This window comes from Cryptomeria japonica, chromosome 1, assembly GCF_030272615.1.
Source record: "Cryptomeria japonica chromosome 1, Sugi_1.0, whole genome shotgun sequence".
Taxonomy (NCBI): domain Eukaryota; kingdom Viridiplantae; phylum Streptophyta; class Pinopsida; order Cupressales; family Cupressaceae; genus Cryptomeria; species Cryptomeria japonica.
In genome coordinates, this window is record NC_081405.1 from 507,347,920 (window position 1) to 507,354,730 (window position 6,811).

Sequence of the window (6,811 nt, forward strand, 5' to 3'; positions counted from 1 at the left end):
GGGCTGATGTACAATATTTTTGAAATTTTAGTAAGGTTGGACATGGAAAGAGAGAGCATGATGGTACATGAACATGTGTACAAAGAGCCCTTGCTAGAGAAGAACTAAAGTATGAAGGTGGTGCTAAGTTAACAGATGCAACAACCATTGTGTAATGGTGTAACTCAGCATTGAGACCAGGTAATCAAGGTAATTATATTATTTCTAGATATTTTGGTTGATATGTGAATCTGATGTTGCAGACTATGTACATTGTTGTACAGTTATAGGATCGAGTGACTTGCACTCATTTAGAAGTTCAAATGCAAGCTTACCAATTATTTATACTAGAGATATTGTATGTTTTTCTCTTCATATATAGATTTTTTGTGGGAAGAGTGTGAATCACATGAGTAGGTTAATGAATGGTCTTCTAGACCTTTATCTCCCCAAAGCACTACAGTTGAACCAGTTCAAAGTTTTCTGTGGATTTTGACCATGTATTTGACCTAGTGCAGCTAGGCATTGTGACTTATTACTTGAAAAAAAAATTAACTCATTTTATTTCATTTTACATTGTTTTTGGTACTAATTTATCATTCAATAAAATGTAGGTCATGTGTACACAATTATTGCTAATGAAAGCAATGAAGAAGGCACACATTACTTTTTGTGTCATTGTATTGAGGCAAAACAAAAATTGACAACCACAACCATCAATAGAGAGGGTATTGAGTATCCAATAGGCTCTGTAGTTGTAACAAGAACATGGCTTAGAAGGTACCCTATCAAGAAATCTGATGTTTTGTTATTCGAGGACTTTGACATGCACATACATATTCTTCATTACTCTAACCTTCTTGTTGCAACGAATATTCACTTGATTAAATATCGTGGTAGACCATTCAATAAGAATTTATGTAAAGTTTGTGAATTTGATCACAAGGCAATACTTGACATAATAAGGGTTAGAGCTGATCCACAAGATTCATTAGATTGAATTTGGGCCAATTGCAAGTATTCAGTGTGTTGGAAAATTATGGTCAAGAATGATTCTACAAAAGGGTAGAATGATTTTGGAAATTTTGTTTATAGATGGCCATGAGCTGATTTGTGCCAATTTAGAGGCCAAATTTTGTATATAGATGGCCATGAGCTGATTTGTACCTATTTAGAGGCTAAATTTTGTATATAGATGGCCATGAGCTAATTTGTACCTATTTAGAGGCCAAAGTTTCTATGTAGACGACCATGAGATAATTTGTACCTATTTAGAGGCACAATTTTATATATAGATGACCATGAGCTAATTTGTACCTATTTAGAGGCACAATTTTGTTTATAGATAGCCATGAGCTAATTTGTACCTATTTAGGGGCCAAATTTTGTATATATAAATAACCAAATGATTATAAATGCATAAATAAAATTTTGTGATAAATTATGTATCTATGATTCTACTTGAAATTCATGGATTATGCTTTTGTCAATGTGTAATTCATGTGTTATTTGTTTGTCAATGTGTACTTCATATGTTATTCTTCTATCAATGTGTAAATTTTGTATGCTTTTGATGATATTTGCATTAACAGAAAAACTAAATGTTATGGTGTTTTAAATATATCATCACTACGGTAGGGCATTGAATGTTCGGGCGACCTAGGAAGCAAACCAAGACCATGCCCAACATAAACTTGCCTACCCAAACATGTTTGCATTGACAAATCGTGCCCAAGACTAACAAAATGAAATTTACCCTATCTTGCAACTTTTCATTGCTTGTGACTGAGAATGTTTGGGTCAACCAAAAAATTGTTTTCCTAAGAAAATGGCCGAGTTTTCAAAATTTGAGATAGATTATTGTAGAGGTGTCTCACGTGACCCTGTGGGTTCAAACAGATCATTCATATGTGCCCCGAATTTTAAGAAACAACTCGTCAAAGTTTGACAATTTTTTGAACTTAGGGCACTCAAGAGATTGTGCCATGACGGTATGGCCCTGGATGTTTGAGCAACTTGGGAAGCGAACTAGGACCATGCCTAGCATAAAACTTCCTACTCGCATGTTCTTATGCTGAAGTTTTGTGGATACAACAAACATAATGAAATTTAGCCTATCTTGCAACTTTTCATTGTGTGACTAACAATATTTGCATCAACTGAAAAATTATTGCCCTAAAAAAATGGCTTTGAGTCTTCAAAATCTGAGATAGTTCATTGTAAAGGGGCCTCATGCGACCTTGTGGATTCAAACGGATCATTTGTATGTGCCTCGGATTTTGAAAAATAGCTCAAAGTTTAACAATTTTTTGAACTTAGGGCACTCAAGAGATGGTGCCACGATGATATGGCCTTCGACATTTGAGCAACTTGGGAAGCCAACTAGGACCATGCCATGGTTCGTGGATATGACAAACTGAATAAAATTTAGCCTATCTTGCAACTTTTTATTGCATCCAACCGACAATATTTGCATCAACTAAAAAATTATTACCCTAAGAAAATGGATTTTGTTTCTTGAAATTTTGAGATAGGCTATTATAGAGGGGCTCACAAGACCCTATGTGTTCAAATGGATTATTTGTATGTGTCCCATATTTTGAGAAACAACCCATCAAAGTTCGATAATTTTTTTAACTTAGAGCATTCAAGAGATGGTGTTGCAACAATATAGCCCTAGAAATTTAAGCAACTTGAGAAACCATCAAAACCATACCTAGTATAAAACTGCCTACCCAGACATACTCACATTGATGGTTCATGGATACGACAAACAAAACAAAATTTAGCCTATCTTGTAACTTTTCAGTGCGTGTGACTGACGATATTTTTATCAACCAAAAAATTATTGTCCTAAAAAAATGGATTTTAATCTTCAAAATTTGAGATAGGTTATTGTAGAGGGGTCTCACATGACCTTGTGGGTTAAAATGGATTATTTGTATGTGCCCCAAATATTGAGAAACAACTCGTCAAATTTTGATAATTTTTTGAACTTAGGGCATCAAGAGATGGCATTATGATGGTATGGCCTTGGATGTTTAAGCAACTTGATAAGCCAACCAAAACCATGCCCAACATAAAAAATGCCTATTCGGACATGATCATGCTGACGGTTTGTGGATATGATGTAAACATAATGAAATTTAGCCTATTTTGTAATTTTTCACTGCAACTATTGACAACTTTTGACAACATTTGACCTTTTGACAACATTTGCAACTTTTGATAACTTTTGCAACTTTTGACAACTTTTGACAACTTTTGAAACTTTTGAAACTTTTGACAACTTTTGCAACGTTTGACAACTTTTGACAAATTTTGACAACTTTTGACAACTTTTGACAACTTTTGCAACTTTTGACAACTATTGACAACTTTTGAACCTAAGTCATTTGTAATGAATCAAAGTTATTCCTAATGAATCTAAATCGTAAATGAGTCCAAATGAAAATGATGATGAAATTTGACAAAAATGATCATAAAATTTGGAAAAGTTGCCCAAGTCAACCAAATTTAACACTTGAAAATTAGATAATACCAATTGTCATTCATAAGTTTCATTGAATTTCAATATCATTAATCCATAATATGCTAAATTATTCATAACTCAACCATTCATTATTGAATATACATTGTTCATAACTTAACCATTCTTAAGATGTTCTTAAATTGTTCAAAGTATGAAGATATGCACACAACAAACAAATTAGATCAAATGTCACATTTTATATATATCCAAATATAGAATAATTTTTTTACAAAAATGTGGCATATGTGCCAACTCAATACAAGTTTTACAAACTATGGCATATGCCATCTCGAGATCGATATAGAATGGCCACAACTAACAATATATTACTTTAATAAATCTTATAGTTGTGGTGGATCATCAAAATCAAACCTCTTTGAAGTACTGCATGGCTTTGTAGATATCCATAGAACAACAATTTAAACAACAAATTAGATTACTTATGTCAATAATAATTTACAATTGTCAAATTAATATCAAAATAATTATATTGTACTATTATTTATCTACAATTAAATTGTCGATTACCTCATGTCATGGTTTTCTTGCTGAAATGCATTCTGAAAATGATGGTCTTCTTTGATGATTATAAGTCCTACCAAATCAGTGAGGTAGAGAATTTGTGTTATGATCATATCACAAAAGGGGCTACACCAATTAAAATACAATTGATATAAGTTTATATATATATATATATATGACAAAAAAATATAAACTATAAATATATCTACTTCTATCTAAACGAATATTTATAATATAGAATAAATGTGTACTAGAGGCTCTAATGGTTCTCATGTTGTCTTAGGAGTGGTCATCGCTAATGAAACAAGTATCGATGTTCCCTGTATGTAAAATGATAAGATTGTAATACAATGAATGTACATGTGCATATAATCATGAAATTGAGAAAAGAAAAAAACATATACCTCTTGCATTTGTTGTTCCAATGCATCATCAGGTGCATTCAACATTGTTGTAAATGATCCTAGCCGTCGTTGTACATGTACAACATGAAAAATGTTAGACTTGATTAATCTAAATGTACGTGTATAATCATAATACATTTGAAAAAACAAAATCTAAATCATGCTACAATAACTCATGTAAGCTCTTAAAACTATTATATCTTGATTAAAATTGTGCTCAATTACCTTTTTCTGATTAGGTGTCCTTGAGAATAATCTTTGTAGAGGAGGAATCTCAACCACATGTGGCATATCCTAAAAGACTAACATATTTAATATACACCAACATATAATGTTAAAATATAAGTTAGCTAATCACAATTCAAATGAGATGCATATTCAATACAAATTGTAAAAAAGATGTCTACAAAGTTGAATATTGTATAGCTTTCTAGGTCAAATGAATTGGTCGTAATGGTGGCATCACGAATCTGTGAAATCTAGTCCACAGTTAACACCTGACAAACCCTACACAAATATACATTAGAAATTTAATATACATTATAAAAATTAATTTTAATTCAAAGTCTTACTCTTTTTTGAAATGGACTTAAAATTTTTTACCTCTAATGAAGATACAGGTGCATGAGTTGTGACATGAATGGTCAATGATGTACCAAATCTGCTACTACAACTTGAAATGCATAATGTTTTCATTAGCTTAATTTGACCTATAATTGAAAAATCTATTTACATTTGAAAAATTAAAGTATTTAATAAATAAAATACTATAAATTTAAATCAACATACCTAAGTAGAAAAGACCTGCTCCATTAGGTCATCTATGAGGGCCACACCATTTGGTCTACTAACCTAACAACTAGCCCCATAACATGTGCACTCTAGGGAGCTCGAACCATCTGCACGTGAAATGGTATCTACCCCATCACACATAGTGTAGCAAGTGATGCATTGGTGACTGTTAGGCACACTAGAAGTAGATGGTCTAGCTACAATACCATCATCTGTTGTTGCACCATTGTCTGGGCCAAGAGGCTAAGATAAATGTGTCCCATGCTGGATGATGGTGTTAGTTAGTGTGGCAATTTCTTGAATATTATCCATCTCTATAGACTCCTTCAAGGCTATAGGAATCGTCATGTGCACAAAGGATTTCACAGCTAGTGGAACTTGATTTTGGGAGTTATGTACCCCTCGAGCCCTTGGTCTATCCTGGGCAGAACCTCTACTTATACCTTGGAACTTCCTCATATGAAAATAATTAGGTATCTCATTAAGGATGACCTCATAATATAGTTTTCTCAAAAAATATAAAGGCACTTCAAGATTATTGCAAGGAGGTTGGTTAAAGATCATCCACCACCTATCCCAAAAATGTGTTTTCATAGCCACGTGATTGCACCAATGTATAGGAAATCTCTTTGAATTAAGAGGTAGGGTCTCTTTGGTTCAGGGATTAGTGCAAAGAGCACATATTTGTGCTTTTCTTATTTCTTAATTTTTCACTGCATCATATGAGAGACCCTGTGCATAAAAGTTTTGACATAAATTTCTATATGCATCTCATTCAGTCACTTGTTTAAAAACTTTATCAACACTTTCCACCATTGTTTTTAGGGTTGTGGCAAGATCTACATGGTGTTTGTGTTCTAATGCCTTTTGTCTAGACACTATATTGCAAATGGTAATTCTATTTTGTGCCAAACGACCTAGTAAATTCTCCTGTGTGGTTTAGGAAAGGTTTATCGGAGTATTAGGAGGATTATGAGGCACATTTTGTTGAGGGGGATTATTTTGTTGAGCATCTAATATCAAATTTAAAAAAGAAAATCAAATTAATAAAAAACTAAAAATACTATAGTGGAATTTTTAATAAAAAACAATAAAAATGCAAAAACAAATCATAAACTTACCTCTCTGACAACATGGCATCTTGATTTGCCAGATAGAACCAAAATCATGATTGAGTTTTGTGTACTATAGCTTAGATTTTATGCATTTTTGGTAGAGGTCGCATGTTAAAATGACCCAGTCTGCTTTTTCTAAAAAAGTATATAATTAGAATAACCCGATTGGGTTTTTGAAACTTAAATAACCCGACCCGGTTATGTTCATTTTTGGGTTTTTTTAGTATGCAGCCACTTTTTTGTTCACCATCTTGGTGCACTTAACCAGTAGTGCTTGTCTACTTGACCTTGCTTGCAATAGTCACATGCTTATCGTCTATCCCTATATTTATGTGCACACAATCCCAATCTAATCGACTTATTTATCTAATTTTGATCGTTAATTTAATTCGTACCCATAATCCAATTCTATCAAGTATAATTATAAAAATTAAACTAATTAAACGAATACGATTATTGAAATTTCA